The sequence below is a fragment of the Athene cunicularia genome, assembly GCF_003259725.1.
Source record: "Athene cunicularia isolate RWA chromosome Z unlocalized genomic scaffold, athCun1 chrZ_part3, whole genome shotgun sequence".
Lineage (NCBI taxonomy): Eukaryota > Metazoa > Chordata > Aves > Strigiformes > Strigidae > Athene > Athene cunicularia.
The window spans coordinates 10,289,979-10,308,800 of record NW_020799144.1 but is presented as its reverse complement, the minus strand read 5'-3'; the positions used below and the strand labels follow the sequence as shown (position 1 = coordinate 10,308,800).

General features: G+C 41.0%; 1 long non-coding RNA gene across 1 annotated transcript; it reads right to left on the bottom strand.

Annotated features, from left to right (window-relative positions):
* Positions 1-1,508: 1,508 nt before the first annotated feature.
* On the bottom strand, positions 1,509-18,791 carry LOC113490326. Its single transcript, XR_003400202.1, has 5 exons — positions 18,618-18,791; positions 17,147-17,237; positions 13,497-13,563; positions 13,249-13,311; positions 1,509-1,606 (listed from the first exon to the last, which is right to left on the bottom strand). It is a non-coding gene; the product is annotated as an uncharacterized LOC113490326 (long non-coding RNA).
* Positions 18,792-18,822: the final 31 nt, after the last annotated feature.

The window sequence follows — 18,822 nt, the reverse complement described above, 5'->3', positions numbered from 1 at the left end:
TTTACTTGGAAAAAATGTGACTAGGTATCTCTCAAGTGCAGGTGCATTGCCTGGTGATGATGTTACCAGTTCAAAGCCGTTTTTCAATAAGCTAAATGGGTGTAGAAACAAAGTAACCTAAAACATGGAACTTGACCTTAATACACAACAATGAAAGCAATAAATAAAAGTGCAACCAGACTGAGTGAGAATTGTATTTGCTGTCCAATACCTATTCTTACTTGGAAGTGCCTGTCCCAGAAAGAGAAAAAAAAAAATAGTATTTATCCAGTTTGATGTAAAGCACTGGAGAAAAGCCACGTACTTTATTGTCTTCATCAATGTAAGATCACATCCTCTAACTCAACATTTTCAGTATTTTCCCATTTGTGAGAAATCCAGCAAGTGAACAGCCTCAGCATGATAAGAACATTATAATCCTTTCTAAAATTACATTTCTTTTGTCATACAGCACGTATTACAAATTGAGAATAAGGTTGATTCCTAACACATCATGAATCGTGTTTTCCAAGCTTACTACTGAAATTATAAACATAGTGAATGCTTCAGAATGTCATTTCAGCCAGTGATGGGGTTTTCATCAGGATATGCAAATGAGATTTTTTAGAAGCCCAGGGGAAGAACATCATATCAATTAATGGAAAGTTTAGGAGTCAATCTGCTGAGTTTGTTTCTTCATTAGTTTGGACTCACAAAAAAAATTCTCACTGCCTGAAAATACACGTAAGTGTCACCTGCCAGGATTGGAAAAAATCAGAAGCTAGCCTGATAAAATGATTAAGTGAGCAGTGAGCAATTTACCATTCAACTGAGACTGGACTATTAATGAAAAGATTTCTCTTTACACCACAGAAAGGACCTGCCATTTGAAATGGACAGGTTAGTATGTGCTGAAATATTGTGTCTATACTAGATTTCACAAAATTCTCTTTTAACTAACTTTAGTTAATAGATGATGCTCATGTTTTTGTTTATTCTTATTGGAACAAGGTCAAAGGCTTTATTTCATTCCCTTGAATTATTACACTCCAGAAATTTATCAAACCTTCAAAATTCAAATCAGCTGTTAAAGTTCTGAGGTAGTCAAATCCAGTTTGTAATACACACACACACACCCCCACATCCACACCCCAAATTGTACATATATTCAGACAAAGTTTAACTTGCAGCATGGCTGCATAAAATCATTGCGTATACTAAATCAGATGATCCTTTGAACAGTGCTGGAATACTTTCCTGACCCCAAAACTGCTGCTGAATACTACCACAAAAATAATTGGAAAAAAAATAAAAAAAGGATTTGTGGGGGGTCCAGTCCTCCAAACTGCTGTCAGCAGAATTTCCAAATAACTTCTCTTGCAGCCTCAGTACTCTTTTTTCCTCCTAATACTCACCTTGTAATTTCTTACTTGTCTACGATTCTAAACACACTGACCTGGTTGACCAAATTTACCCTGGCATAAGAGGATGTAACTCCGTGCCGTTCACTGAAGTTATATTTACCTGTAACACAGCTATGCTGCACTGGAATGTTTCATGCAGGGAAGGTGTAGAGGTTATGCAAACCACTTCCAGTCCTGAGCTTCAGTCATTGCACTTTAGTCACCTGCAGCATTTTCACAAGGTAAATAATACAGTAAGAGTCAAAGAAAGGAAGACAAGAGGGTGAAGAGCAGACTGTCATTGAAATTGGAATGATTTATTTAATAACACTGTGAAATAGCACACTTTAGCTTCACCAGCTCATCAGTGTCAGCTCCCCTAATCTGTACACCGCACTGACAGTTTCTTAACGTAACAACGAAATCCATGGGCCAAATTCACCCCCGATGTAACTCTGCTAAAGTCAATGAAGGTATGTCAGAATTAATTTAGTCCAGCAATTACTCTCCATTATCTGGAGTAATGATGGTGCTGCAACACCTGACAAATGACAAACCCACATAATACTGGTACTGTGGTGCATGGCTGAAAGCATCAGCTTGGAAATAGCTGAGATCCAGCGTAGCCAGCACAGCCCTAGAACTGGAGGTGAAATGACTTCTGCTGCGCTTCCTGGCCGTCTTTGTAGAGCAGTCCAAAATGCTGCGGCCAGGCACGCGTTGCAGAGCTGGCACACCCTGCCCGAGCGCAGAGCAGCACAGTGTGAAGGCGCAGCAACGGGGTTCCCTCCAGCTGTGTTTACCAGCTCCACTCGAGCATCATTCAGAGAGGTCCATGCAGAATCGGAAAAGCAGCGGCACCTCTGTGATCCTCATAGCTGAAGGACAGTGCTGAGACATGATGGCTAGATCCACACAGAGCTGATATGGATTTATAGGGGGGGTTAGCTGATATATAGCTAAAATAGAGCTTTTAAGTGTTCAGCTTACATATTGCTCTACAACAAAATGGGCCACATCTGGCACACATTGTCCACAGACAATTGAGAGTTAATTGGATACGATTCAAACTAAATCATCTTTAAGAGACAGATTCCTTTTCCTAGAACTTTTCACTACAACAGCCTAATGCAAGAAGCAAAGCCAAAATAACACGTAAATTTAAATTACAGATCCCTAATGTACAATGTATACATATTGTACTTGAATTGTAATTTAGAGGCCAGAGAAGTAGTAATTCCCTATGTAACAACAGTGGAATGTACCCCCAAGCACCAATTCAGATGAGACCCACCCAGCAGAAGTGAACTGCAGTGCTGTGTTTCTCAGCCCTGTTTCTCTTGTCTGCCACCGGGAAGGCTTCCACAAATCCAGGTCACTTTCTGTTTAATCCCCTTTACTCCAACACTTGGTAACTTTTCTTGTCCCCTTGCCTGCTCAGTCAAACAACACGACCTTATGGATGGCCATATTTTGCTTATGTAAAAAAAATATTTCCCTGTATGTTTTCAACAGCATGTACAAATGTTATCTGTCCAGTAAATGTCTTCCCTTTTTCAGGAAAATGTTTAGACATGGAAGTGGCTAAAAGCAGTGGTTAGCACCCTGGGAGGTAACAGCTCTTTGCAGGTATCCAGAAGTGGAGTAACTGCTGCTGTATCCTGTTTTACCAGCTGGAGGATTACTGGGGGCAAGTGATGAGAGTGGTGTCTTCCATTTGGAGCTCACATCTGCTTCCAGCTCTGCCACTACCTCTCTCAAAGTAACTTTTGGCAGGTTATTTGCTTCTTGCTGTTATTTTCGTCTAACTGCAGAATGAGGATAAGGGTGATAATGTAATAGGTGTTTTTGAAGATTAATTCAATACTACTTAAGGCCCATTCAGACACTCGAATGAAAACATGGGTATATAGGAAATCAAAGTATAATTATTATGAAAATGTACATTACTGTTTAGAGTAAAAGGGAATCGAAGGCAGGATGAGGAGATAATCAGACTACTGGAACTGAGGGATTTTGAGACATGATATTAAACAAGTGAAAAGCATAACACTTAATTCAGCTTAGGGAGGGGCTTCCTAGCAAGCCATATTCATTTCCTTCATGATTTTTTTTTTATATTTGTGTCTGAAACAAGAGGTAAGATGTTGCAGTATGATTGGAAATAGGAAGTTATAAAATAGTATCCTGTAACCATATTCACAGTCAATACAACGTTGACAAGGTAAGTCCAGATTTGTCCATATCCCTCCTGTTTTAATATTATTATTGGATATATCCTCAGATAAAGGTCTACTGGAGACAGTACAAGTTTATTATAATTGTGAGACTTTTTAAGAATTAGGTAATCAGAATGGATTTATTAGAGATGAAAGGTCCAAACTAAGCCATATTGCCCTCAAGTCTCCTGGCTGCTCCTAAGAAGCCAACGTTGCTTCTGTAATGAAGGTTCTTTTTCAGAGAACATTTAGTACTTCATGAAATGGAGTATCTACAACTCAATCCAGAAAAGGCTAAAGGGATGACATTTATAAAGCTCAGGTTGCCACAAATCAGATTTAACTATAACTGTACTGTGCATGATGTGAAGTTAGACATAAATAAGATATAACACTAAGAGAGTGGAAGTTATATACCCTACATTTCATTTATTGAACATGCTTTAATTTATCTGCTTGTTTGGATTGCTTTAATTTATCTGCTTGTTTGGATTACACAGTATCATGAACATTCCAGTAGCAGTTCTCTAGTTGAGATTTCTATTTATAGCATACTCTCTCTTCATTGGATGACCCTCTGCATTAGTTTCAATGAGGCAGTAATTAGGTCCTTAAAGCAGAATTAAGATATCTTTAACAACTGAAAATAGATATTAAATTTACCTGATATTCTTTCAAAAGACAATCTTTTTTTACAATTCTTTGGGACTGTAAAGAGGATACATTTTTAAATGTTCCTCTTTTATATTTTTTCCTGCTTTTCTTTTATGTATTTTGGGGCTAAACAGCCACCATCTCCACAAATTTCAGATTTCACACATGCACATATTTAGCCATAAGGCAATCCTGAACTTTCAAAATGAAGCATACAGCTATTCCCTGTAGGATAGAAGATTTCTTTTGCATTCTAAATAATTTCTGTCTTGATAGCTAAAGAGAACTACTTAGCTCCATGTGATGCTTAAGTAGACTCAAATTTTGCCAGGAAATTGGAGAGAGATGGGTTTGAAGAGTGGACTGCTAGGTGGGTAAGGAACTGGGCAGATGGCTGCGTCCATAGAGTTACAGACAATGGCTCAGCATCCAAGTGGAGACCAGTAACCAGCAGTGTTGCTTATGGGTCCGTACTGGGACCAATACTATTGAGTATCTTCATCAATGACACAGACAGTGGGATTGAGTGCACCCTCAGCAGGTTTACCAACAACACCGAGCTGAGTAGTGCAGTTGATTTGCTGGAGGGAAGGGATGTGCCATCCTGAGGGACCTGGACAGGTTGGAGAGGTGGGATGTGCAAACCTCATGGAGTTCAACAAGGCCAAGTGCAAGGGTCAGGGCAATCCCAAACACAAATACAGGCTGGGCAAAGAGTGGATTGAGAGCAGCCCTGCAGAGAAAGACATGGGGGTACTAGTGGATGAAAAACTGGACATGAGCCAGCAATGTGCACTCACAGACCAGGAAGCCAACCGTGTGCTGGGCTGCACCCAGAGCAGTGTGGGCAGCAGGGCGAGAGAGGGGATTCTCCCTGTCTACTCCACTCTTGTGAGACCCCTCCTGCAGTGCTGGGTCCAGTTCTGGGGGCACCAATAACAGAAGGACATGGACCTGTTGCAGCAAGTCCAGAGGAGAACATGAAAATGCTCAAGGGGCTGGAGCACCCCCTGTGAGGACAGGCTAAGAGAGTTGGGGGGTTCAGCTGGAGAAGAGAAGGCTCTGGGGAGACCTTAGAGCGGCTTTCCAGGAGTTAAAGGGGCTACAGGAAAGGGGGGAGTGACTCGTCATCAGGGGGTGTAGGGATAGGATGAGGGGTAATAGTTTTAAACTGAAAGAGGGGAGATTTAGATTAGATAAGAAATTCTTCCCTGTGAAGGTGGTGAGGCCCTGGCACAGGTTTCCCAGAGAAGCTGTGGCTGCCCCCTCCCTGGAAGGGTTCAAGGGCAGGTTGGACGGGGCTTTGGGCAACCTGGGATAGTGGAAGGTGTCCCTGCCCAGGACAGGGGGGTTGGAACGTTGGAACTAGATGATCTTTAAGGTCCCTTCCAACCCAAACTTTTATATGATTTTAAAGGAAAAAAAAAAAAACCAACAAAAAAACCCCAAAGAAATATTCAATATCCTTAATCCTGAGCACACTTGACATTTCAGCCGTTAGCACAGCTCTCAGTGATGTAGCTGACACTATTAGAAATTCCAAGAGTAGCAGCACAGATAAATATTTCTTCATCATCATCTCTTGTCTGACATTAACTCAAACACCAGTTACGAAAACGATGCATGGTAGTTTTTACTATGTACTGTGTGCAATCCCCACTAACTGTGCTTATCACCAAAACCTAATTGTACGTGCTTTGGACTGCCTGCTCGAGGTAGGGGGGTTCCATATGTCACCTACGGATGGTGGGGTTGACATGGCAAAGGTTTAGAAAGGAAATCTCTCAGTGTGTAGGGGGTTGAAAGACATAAATAACATACTTCTTTCCTCTGACTGTTTGGGTTGTTTTTTTCAGTGTGGAAACTTTACTCCAAAATTACCTTTTTAGTGTGTGGGAATCAGACAGATAGCAATTTTGAGAATGTCTTGAGGGAGCAAGGTGATTTGAGTGATGAGACTCATAAGCCTTGTAATTACAGTAATTATGAGACCATACCTCTACAGGTAAGAACTCATAAGTAAAAACATTAGCATGACCATTTAAGAAGCTCAATAATTCATTCCAGGGCATGTGGTTACACTGCAATGCTTAACATACACTTCATGACTCTGCTGGCACTTGGTCTTACCTCTGAAGCATGTATCCGTTCCCTAAGCATAGATCCCTTGGTCCTGTGCTATTTGTATGTAGTCTGTTCAAGACAAGTCTGTAGCAGCTGGTCAAATCTTACTACATGTTTTAGACATCCTTTGCCCTGCAGCTTTATAAAGAAATAGCTTGAAGCACTGGAATGTTCTGACTCAAGACAGATTTTACTCAGAGAAATAGATGTTGTAAAAAACATATACTCCTCAAAGGGAAATTTTCTGTACTACATGTTCTACATGTGCTTTACTCTAGCCCTGCCCTGCTGTCTAGTGGGATGGATGAGTAAGGGAAGTTTGGTAGTATGAAGGAGTGCCTCCTTCCTAGTCATTCTCTGCTGTTTTTTTTTATTTATTTACTCACCACCTCAATGCCAGGTATGTCTTCTGTCACTGTGAACGAATAAAGTCACAAACCTTTTGAACAGTACTGAGAGAAACTTGTTAGAAAGAAGAAAGCCTCTCACTGAGCAGACATGCCAAGACAGAGAGTATAAAAAACACAGGGTCATTAGATGGGATATTGTTAATATTCTTCCAAGTTTGTATCCATGAGCTATAACACTAAATGTCAGTCATAAAATGATGGTATCATATGGAAACTGCAGATGATCCTTTTGATCGCAGCAGTATATAATATTTCTTGAAGGTGTGTGCAGGACAAGTTTGTACAAACCTCAGCTTGTTTAGTTTTTTATTTAGATCCATTTTGCTGAGTTTTACTCTCTTTGGGGAATACCTGCATCATTTACATTTATGATGCTAACAAATATTTTATCATCCAGTGATTTTTCTATCCAGTGATTTTTCTATTTCAGTGTTATAATTTTGTTTGGAATTTGGAGCATTCTAATCATACAAAGCCACTACTCCATACTAATATTACTTATAATTCAGCTTCAGCTACAGTTCGAATTATATATTTATTTAAAATGTTATCAGTGAGGAGTTAGGTATAACATTTGCAATCCAATTAAAACATGTTTTTTAAAAATACAGTGGGCATAGGCTGAAACAAGAGAAGTTCTGGCTTAGATACCAGGAGAAAACTTTGCATGATGAGGACAACCCAGGTTGGCTGGAGAGGTTTTCCAGCCTCCAAGTCTCCAGCCTTGGAGGTTTTCAAGACCCAACTGAGAACAGCCCTGGGCAACATGGTCTGATCTTGTAACTCACCCTGCTTGGGGCAGAAGGTAGGACTAGAGACCCCCTGAGGTCCCTTCCAGCAAGGATTGTCCTACGAGCCAATGAGTTGTTCTGGTTATCTGAAATAGCCAGTCAGCATGGGTTTATGAAAGGCAGGTCCTGCTGAATGAACCTGATCTCCTTCTACGACAGGGCGACCTGCTGACTGGATGAGGGAAAGGCTGTGGATGTTGTTTACCTTGACTTTAGCAAGGCTTTTGACATCATTTCCCATAGCATTCTCCTAGTGAAACTGGCTGCTCGAGGCTTGGATGGGCACACGCCTCGCTGGGTAAAAACTGTCTGGATGTCCGGGCCCAGAGAGTTGTGGTGAAGGGAGTTAAATCCCGCTGGCGGCCGGTCACGAGTGGTGTCCCCCAGGGCTGGGTGCTGGGGCCACTCCTGTTTAACATCTTTATTGATGATCTAGACAAGGGGATCAAGTGCACCCTCGGTCAGTTTGCAGATGACACCCAGTTGGGTGGGAGTGTTGGTCTGCTTGAGGGTGGGGAGGCTGCAGAGAGACCTGGCCAGGCTGGAGCCATGGGCTGAGCCCAGCTGGGGGAGTTTCACTGAGGGCAAATGCCGGGGGCTGCCCTTGGGCCACAACAACCCCCAGCAGGGCTACAGGCTTGGGGAGGAGTGGCTGGAGAGCTGCCAGTCAGAGAGGGACCTGGGGGTGTTGATTGACAGCCGGCTGAACAGGAGCCAGCAGTGTGCCCAGGGGGCCAAGAAGGCCAATGGCATCCTGGCTTGTGTCAGCACTGGCGTGGCCAGCAGGGACAGGGAAGGGATCTGACCCCTGTACTCAGCGCTGGTGAGGCCACACCTCGGTGACTGGGTTCAGTTTTGGGCCCCTCACCCCAAAAAGGACACTGAGTGACTCGAGCGTGTCCAGAGAAGGGCAACAGAGCTGGGGCAGGGTCTGGAGCACAGGTCTGCTGGGGAGCGGCTGAGGGAACTGGGGGGGTTTAGTCTGGAAAAGAGGAAGCTGAGGGGAGACCTCATCGCCCTCTACAGCTCCCTGACAGGAGGGTGCAGAGAGCTGGGGACAAGTCTCTTTAACCAAACATTAATCAATAGGACAAGAGGGAATGGCCTCAAGTTGCACCAGGGAAGGTTTAGACTAGATATTAGGAAGCATTTCTTTCCAGAAGGGGTGGTTGGGCATTGGAATGGGCTGCCCAGGGAGGTGGTGGAGTCCCCATCCCTGGAGGGGTTTAAGAGTTGGGTTGACATAGCGCTGAGGGATCTGGTGGAGTTGGGAACGGTCAATGTTGGGTTGATGGTTGGACGGGATGATCTTCAACCTTCAACCTTCAATCTTTTCCAACCTAGATGATTCTATGATTCTGTGTGATTCTGTGAAATGGCTGTGGACAGTGTGTATGCCAGCATTCAGAGTGATAGATATGTATTATACACTCAAAGAACCACTAGTGTATTTGGACATCTTAAACCTTTTGTCACAGAGCTCAGTTTCACTGTACAGTTGTTTACTACGCAATTAAAACATAACTCCTCATAAAGGCTGCAGTTTTCAACCAAATACAAAATCATTCCATCTGTCTTTCCAAAACCTGACATATGAAGTAAAACCAGCCTCCTAACCTTTGCATTATCTCTGTCTTCATATTTGTGCTGATCTTGCATTAAAAGGTTGCAATAGCTACTTTCCAGATAAGGTAAGAATTTCCTTCTTGATATGAACATGTTTTTAAGCATTTTTTTCCCTCTGACCTTTTTAGCTTCTGGGCACTAAAACAGCTCCCCCCAAAATTCCGCATCCTTTCTTACATTCAGATATGTTTTTAAGAGACGTATTGGTAAAATACATCAAATAAAGTCCCAAATTGCACTGTTTTGAAAACAGTGGTTTTATTTTGGCTGAACTGTTCTCTGGCATCTTGGCTTCGATTTTGGTTGTGTTGGCCTCATTAAGGAGAAGTGCCCTTTAGCATTTTAGGAAGACTGCTGAAGGATTAAAACATATGCACAGGCTTAATTCTTTGGTACTTTTATGTTTATGATTTCTTTGGTTTTATAAAATGTGGATTTATCCAGGACTTCAAGTGACCCTCCCACCAGTAAAGCGGCCCTCTGAAGAGCAACATTCATATTAGCAATACTATCACTGTTTATACATACTGTACACAAAAGAATATGTCAAAATAATATTATTACATTTGCAGTGTCAAAAATAGAATGTCAAATGTCACAAAATAGAGAATTAAGCTTTCATTTGCCTGCCTTACACACCAGCATGCTGGTATAGTCATTAGTAACTGAATTGTATAGTACTTGCCCACCTTTTTGGGGCACAGAATAGATGATATTCTTTTAACGAGCATTTACACATATCCTCATTTTCTATTATGTTGTTGCAGTTCTTATTTACTGTACTGAATTTAAACCCTGTTTGGAAGACTAAATTATTAACTGCTTTTTGGGAGGTCTCATAAAGAAAGCACTCCATCAGAAGAATCTTCACAGTTCCTGTGTGAGGTGGGACAGTACTCCCTCTGACCATGTGCTGTTTTATAGAAGAGAACTGCAGTGCATGGAAGAAAGCCAGAGATATTTGTTAATTTGGTATGCCTAGGACTTCATTTTTTTTTTCAGAGAACTTACATATGCCAAGGATGGTCCCCTCTGATTTTGTTTACAACGATGAGCTCTCACACCTTCCATAAATTAGGCCACAATTAGAATCTCCAGTCAGGAAGTGAGAAAAGTAGGAGGGCACAGACAATGACCACCTGTGAGACATTTGGTTAAATTACTTACTTCTTGTCACATATGAATCTGAATTTACCAGAGTAGCACTCATGGTTTTAATCATTAAAGCATCCTTTCTGTGTTAGCAATATCCTGATCCCTCAACCAAACACCTTCTACCTTCCAGACCAAGTGAGTTAGAGGTTCTTAAAGAAAATATCCTCCCTTCTTACAAGCCATGGTTTATCTACAAGCATGTCCACCCTGGGCACTGTCAAGGAGAGAGTGCCTGTGGAAAACACAACATGATCACAGAACTCTACTGTATAAGCATGTGTCTGCGTCTAAGCCGGATGTGGACAACTGGCCTGGAACACTTCAGCCAGAAGACTGGAGAAGTTATTACCAACTGAACACGTTTGCATCAGCAGATGTGAGACTCAGTCACAAGAAGTTACTATCCACACCATACTGCTTACAGTGAACTGTTAGTAACATAAATATTGATGAAACAGGTAGTCTAATACTCAGGATTACCAGAACACATGATCTGAGTGTATTAGGCCTGGCTTAGGGGGACATACAGAAGGGAGAGAATACATCAGAACACAAAGCTCAGAGAGACACACACAGACAAAGACAAGGGATGGGTGCCCAGGGGCACATAGCGGGCAGTTCCTACAGATGAGAGGTTTTGTAATCACAGGAAGGGGTTGGCTTGAAACCCTCTCCATGGAAACAAAAATGAAGATGTTGGGTAAATCAGAGAGAGGCTCATCCTGTGACTGAATTGCAGCAGCTGCTTTGCAGTTCAACAGAGCTTTGTGAGGAGACCAGAAGAAGGGCAGTCCTATGACCTGACCTCGTGGGCGACCTGAACGCCACAGATGGAGGGAGAAGTCCCACTGTCACTTCGGGAGCTCTTTTCTTTTCCCCAGCCTCTCTGAATTCCTCACTGATTATGTCCTCACAATTCCTGTAACCCACAAATGCATGAAGACTTCAGCAGCGGGATCTAAACTCAGGAACTGCTCTTCTGGTACTGTCATCACTCTTGCAAAGACTCACAAGAAAAGTGTGAGCTGGTGGGTGGGGGCAATCCTAGGTCCCTCGAGAATCACTCTCTTACTGCTGTCCACCTCAATGTGCAAGAAAAAACTTCGTAACATATCAAGAGGACTTTTCCTTGTAGGAAAAGGAGCAGAGGTTCTAACTATTCCCTTTTCAAAAAATCTTACAGGAACAGATTTACTCCTTTTTTTTTCCTCTCTCTTTCTTCAGGAAAAAAAAAAAAAAAAGTTGCCCAAACATTCTCTTTCTCCAAATTCCTCACACACCCTGTTTTAAAAAACAGCAGCACTAGCTGTGCTTTGGTTTCACTTCTTCCTCCCCAAGTCCCAGAAACGAGCCCGTGATTATTACACCCTGCCCAGCTAATTTTTGTAGAGGGAATACAATTTACACTGTACAACTGAGTAATCTGATTGTTTAACACTGGCTACAGACTTCCATGCTCATATTATTCCCTCCCAGTTTACAACATGTTCATTTTTAGAATACTTGCGTAGATCTATGCAAGTCTGATGATGTTACAGCCATTTATTCTCCCCAGCCAAAAATACTGGTATCTAGACTCAACACTGTAACAATAACAGTAATCATTTCCCCCCTCAAAGAAGGAAACACAAAGGACACACAAAACAGTCCACAGAAATTACAGTGGTAACACAGAGTATTTATAAATACAAGCATGCTAGTCCGCAATAGCTACATAATCATATAGTCAACACATTTCCTAGTATTAATCAGATCAACCTGTTTAATTCTGTTCATAAAAAAAATCCTTTACTACACTAGCTCATCCCAGCAGGAGTGCACTTAAAAACTAAGCTGATGTGCGTTAACATACTTTGGAGAGACGCTTCTTTTTACATTTAAGTACAGGTATACAAAACAGGATACATCTTTTCACTATCACAGCATGGTAAATTAAAGGTTGAGCAGGGTGGCAGCCACCCATGAGAGCTTGCAAGGCTATGGGGAACAGGTTAGCTCTCATGGGACTTCTGTGAACAGCATCTGGACATTGTAAACTGTTGTTACATTTTTGTAATAAAAACATAGTATTAAATTTCCTCCTTAGCTGGATGTTCTCCATCCTTGTATTATCAAACTCAGCTCTTAGATGACAGATTGGATCTTTCTCATCATCAGTCAAAATGCTTTTAATTTGGGGACACATTTAATACACAATCTGAGAGTATCACAGCACTCCTTCAAAAATGTACAGGCAAAAGATGGAGAGTGCTTTTCGAGTGGCATGCCATTTATCTCTGGTGTATTACAGCGCAACTACAGCTAAAGCTTGCTACATTAGCACACAGAGGTATATGAAAACAGTCATTTTGCACTACTCTAAAATAACCTTTTCCAGACTGCTCCAGGTGACAGTCCTGTTCACTTTTCCTTAACTGAAGAATGGTTCCTCCTACGCTACCTTGCTGCCGACTAGCAGGGGCTGGTACTGCCGCAGGACACTTGCACTCTTGGAGATAGTCCTTGTCCGTATTGCATGGCACCGATCCCTACCTCCTGCAAAGGGCAACTCCACACCCTCTGAAGACACCGCGGAGGTCACCCACATCAGACCTTCAACTAACACATTCTCCTTCCCCTGATCAACTATGCATCGACTTTTTTTTTTTCAGTGGGGAAGAAACTCTCTCAAGACCGATCTGACTGTTTGCAGTCATACCGTATATCCACGCAAGAGAGGTGCACGAAGGCTCTGAAATCGCTCAACACTTGGATCAAGATTTGGCCCCTAATGTCTGACCACAGGAACCAAGTACTCCCAAAGCGTCACCCTGACTCACCAGTAGTCAAACCAAGATTGAGAATCATATTTTCTGACATACTGAAATGTTTTAGTCAGAAAACTTACTTGACAGGAGATGCATCTTGATAGTTCCAGTATTTACCTCCTCTCCATCTTCTGTTAGATTTACTGCAAACATAAATTAAGATTAATACAGCTGTTAACTTGTGGAGCTAAAAGAAGTGCAAGCAGATAAAGTGCATAAAGAACAGGACAAGCTAGATGTTTGTTAGTTTGATGCATCATCATGAATATAGTAGTAAGCCTCTGCCCGTACAATAATAATTAACGAGGTAGTGAGCAGAAAGATTCACCTTACATAAGGACTGTCAGATACAGGACCGCGCTCAGCATTGGTGTCCTTTGTTCTGCAGTTCAGACCTGTATCATTAGTGGGATATAAACACAGATTTCAGTTTTCTACTAAGTTCATTTGCTGACCATATTCACATTCTAGAGAGGCACTGACATGTTAAATACACACGTCAGAAGTTTACGTTTTCTTGTGGTATATATTAATGAATTAAGCTACATGTTAAATGGGCATTTGGTGCATTATTTAAGTAATTTCCTAATAGACAGTAAGCAAAAACATTTTATAAGTCCTGACATAAAAAGGAAAGATTTAAGATTTTGTCCACAGGGATAACTTAAATACTCTGCCATGATTCATGACTAGAAGATTGGTAGCCACTGTACCAATAAATAAACTGCTGCCCAAATCTAAAGTGATTCAAGAGATAATAACTATAAGCTATCAAACTGGGTTTTTTTCAGCATTTGTTCCTTCTAGGCTAAGAAATTTCTCTAACAGCTAGATAACACAATGCAATTTTTTTCAGGAAAAAGAGTCCTCATGAGTATTTATTATAATTTAATCCATTAGCAACTGTTTATCCAGACCTCATTAATCTATTTTTTACCACCTTCATTTTCAAACCTAAGCATTATACACATTTTAGCTAAACATAAAATTAGCACACCCTCTATGCATCATACCTTCATTAGCACTGCTCCTAAACATGTAAAAACATGATTGACATTATAAAACAGCCACAGATACCAACTTCAGGCAAGGTATTCTTGGGTTAAAACTGGCATCAACACTAACATAAAATTACTCTTGCACAAAACATCACAGAGATGGTTATCAACTGCAGTGAAGAAGAACAAAAAGTTAGCATTAAACTTTAGAAAAACATGAATTTCATCTGCATGGGCCAAGGAACAGATTGTTTTTTCAATTGTTTACTCTTCTCTTTTGTTGTTATTATTTCTGTTTCTTTGTATTACCATAATATTCTCGGAAAACTGATCCATGAGATCTCAGTCTCTGGGATTTTTGTCACCAACTTCAGTGGAAACAGCTGCAGGGTCCCGCAAAGATGCCTTATGTTTATGGACTTTGATTATTACTATTCTGCTCAGATATCATACTACCTTCTTCATGAATGGTAAATATTGCATTTGGATTAAAAATATGCACAAGATGCACTTAGAGTTACAAGGCACTTAAAGTAATTTCTGAATAAAATATGGAACATATTACAGCTCAGATTAGATTTAGAAAAACCCTTTAGCTAGTTTCAGAAGTTTTGGACACTACCTAGTTACCACCAGGTAATATGCAAGGAAAATTAAGTTATGTCCACTATTTTGAGGACTCTCTTAAAACATTAGTCAATTATTTACAATGCAGTCAAGTCTGATGTTTTTCCTCAGCTGCAACTGAGTTAGGATTTTAGGGATTAGCCTTCACTGAATATACAGTGGTTGCACTCTAAAGAGATTAAACCATTTTTTTCCAGTTACTTTCATCCGTGTATTAAATTGTTATACCTGCTAACTGTAGTGCACAAACTCCTGTTCACCATAGCTGTATCTACTGCCTCACCATATTTTTTTTGTGAAGAACAGTGCTGCACTGGATTTGTCTTTACACTCATGCAATACATTCTCTACACCTGCCTTATTATTAACTATGCATAAAACAAATGCTGCAGGACACGTTTTTAGATATATATGTATATTTATTATAAAACCTGAGCGTTTGCTCACTAAGAAAAAGTTACTGCATGAGAGTATTAAACACTGAATTGAATATTGAATGTTCCAATCATTCCACATATTATTTCAATATTTAAACAGTGTTTTAAACAGAAATACTAAATTAATTAAAAAAGAAAAGGTGTGCACTTAAATGCTAACTATTGACAAGAACACGAAAATCAAGATTACTGTTTTCTGGTCAACCTTGTGTGAATTCCCTCTCCACTGGAGCTGATGACCAGCTTCTGTTAATGTTGCTATAAATTGAGATATTTTATAAACACAGTTCATTAGAGTGAGGTTAGGCTGAAATGGGAGTATATAAACTAGAGTACAGAAGACAAACTATCACAATGAGGTTACCTTTTATTCCCCACACTTTTATTTTTCCTGTTTACCTCAAGTTGGACTAAATTTACCAAAATTTGTCATGGGATCTGTGTGACTAATGACAAGAAAATTTGAATCTTGGCTAGTTCAGCGTCCTCTGTGCAGGCACAGGTTATGCCACCTTGTGTGTGTGATGAGCAAATTTTGTTCTTCTATTTACACAATCCACAAACAAAATGGTGGTGAGTGGGTGGAGTTAAGAGCACCAGCATTTGTTTGCCATTTTAAGAGAAATTTGCATAAGCAGTCTCTAATATGCCTCAGCAAATTTAGATGAATGAATGGGTCATCTTAGCAACCACTGACATTATATACTATATAAGCATGCATTTAACCACAAAATTGTTTAGTCATTTTCAGTTACCGAAATGGTTCTATAGGTACAGATTAGAGAAGGAACCCCTTAAAAGCCTCAGAAGGAATTTCTCACAATGATGAATATGTGCCTTGAGACCTCATTCAGAAACAGCTTTGATAAACAGCTTGATCGAATAATTTGTGCCTCTCCAGGAAGATTTAGAAAGTCAAACACACAAAAGTCACTATTTATCTGCAATGCTAAAGTGTTATATTATCCAGATTTCTTAATGGCAGACCCACTGCAGTCAACTGAGGCAAAAGACTTAGGAGAGCCCAGGGCCCAATCCATCAAGGTGCCAACACCCTCATGCGCAAAGAGCAGCACTGGTTCCAGCAGAAGTCAAAAGGACTGAAAATACCGGCTTTGCCAGAGGCTTGATCAGTTCACAGGGTTCGGTGTTTAAACAGACCAGTAGTCCCATTCGAGTAACATAAAATCAAATACATCTGAAGGATCATAGGGAGAGATCCCTTCGCTGTGGTTCAAGTGGGCAGGTAGTTCCAACAGGAAGGTAAATATTAAGATCCCAAAGCCAAATGAATTCCTTATCAGTTCTGTGACTTAAGGGTTGTTTTCACACTGTGTTTTATAATGGCTTTATAATGGCTTTAAAATAAAGATTCTTTGAAATAAAACTTTTGGAATAAAAATCATATAATTACAACCTGTAATTAACATGTGACTTAAAAAAGTTCCAAGAAAATATTCAATTAACAATACATCTTCAATATCCCCAGCACCCAGCCCCACATACCTTCTGTTCTCGATGTCCTACTTTGGCCCTACACTAAGGCATCTGATACCAACATTTGCAAATTAATTTACTATTTAGCTTACAAGTAATTGAATCCAAATGAGTACAGCACTCAGAGTTTTCACACAGGCTAATACCTTTCACTTAAAGACTGGGCAATTAATGTTGGAGAAAAATGCAATTAACAAGGTAAAAGCACCACAAAAATAGTAAACTGTGCATATTTCAAATGTGTACAGCCATACGCTCATTCATTATTTTCCTGCGTCCATCAGCAATTTCTGAAGCTTTTCAAAACTAGGCACAGTTCTCATTATGGTATAGTTTATTATGGTTAGAAATAAGGACTTGTGAAAATTACTTGTCTGTGTATCTGAAACAAGTCCTGAAAACTGCCACCTATGACTCACCTGCGCCCCACAGTTAGCAGAGCCAGAAGCATATGGTGGGCAAATTATGATAGGAACCCAACTCCTTTTCCCCGGAACACAATTGTACTAACTTGAAAGACACCCTGACCAAAAAAAAAAAAAAAAAAAAAAAAAGTCAGCCTGATCATCTTAGGCACTAACACAGTATTTTCCAACTTTAAAAGAAGATGGTGAGGTTTTTCTTAAAGAGCAGTGAGAGCATCTTTGCTTTTTGTTCAGGCAGCTCCAGACATTCCAACATACAGAAGTGATCATTCATTTGTATAATCATCATTTTTATTTTAAAACCCCAAAACACAGCTATTGACCAGTTATAATCAAATTAAGTTTAGAGTAACTGAAAATGTATCTTTCTGATCACCTCTAAATAAGGAGGCTTTGTATAGATCTGGGGAGTCAGAGACTAGTATTCCTTCTCTACAGAACGGGAAAAATATCCTCTGCTAGTTTAAAGCAAATATGCCTCAAACCATCTATAACATGCATTCAAGATTTTTTTTACAGTTAGTATAGAATGTATAACTACTATTTCATTCAAAAAAAAGTTGATCAGGACAAATTGCCTGTTGTCCATAGAACAGCAAGTAAAGTTGAGCATCCTGCTCCGTCCCTCGTGAACTGGTTGCCCTCAGTCAGCTCTCACAATGCTTCCTCCTCACACCTTCTTCCACAAAGCACAAACAGCCACAGGCACGTTCATTTCAATATTCATTTTCCTCTAGTTCCTTTTCCCATGTTAAAGATGCTGGGGAGGACTGAACCACTGCTGCATCTTCATTAGCTACAAGATTGCTGTGGATAGATGCTCAGTTTAGACTCAAAACAGGCAGCATGTTTGAGGCACGGCGAGCAGCAGGGTTACTACTGAGTACTGCAAGTCTTCCCTTTGAGGGCCGTATCTGCCAAAGCAAGTGGGACTGCTCACTTCGTAAACATGTCCTTTGAGAGCTTCCTTGGCATAAGCCGCACTGATGGTCGGCACTTTGCAGGCCAAAGCTTTCCAGCTTTTTGGCTTTCTGAATATAGATGAGGGCACTGGTGCAGGTATGCTTGCATGCTTTCTGCTCACAGACAACCCGATGCTGTAAAACATGAAGTAAATGAGAGGAGAGGGGGAAGAGCCGTCCCCAGTAGTTTTAAGTGTTACTGCTGTGCCTGCTCTTCTTCCTCTCTTCAGTTGAAACCCATAGGTATGGCAGGTTACAGCTTTGCTAAAGGGCTGAAAAGGGTGTGTGTGGAATGTGCATTTTGAGCCCAGCGAAGAGTTAATCCTCTTTTCACGAAGCCTTCAGAGGACTCAGAGGGCAGGAAGCCAATAGAAAACCACCCCCCACAAACCTCCAAACCCTCAAGATTATGTAGAAGCAACTTCAAGCAACCTCGGTCCCATGTGAGTGGAAGGCATCGAGTCAAGCCTTCGACCTGCCTGACAACAAAGGTGTGGGCATACCTGCTCGTACTCCACGTGTGTATGTGCGTGTTCATGCATTCTGCGCTCCCGGGTTCTGCTCTGCTTCAGGAGACAAGGACGGGCATGTTCAGCACCCCTCTTTCTCTGACGGATGGCCACCGCAGGAGCAAATGCCTCCACACGAACCCCACCCGGGGCCGCCCTCTCCAAGTCACACAGCACAGCAACTGTCTCTTATACACAT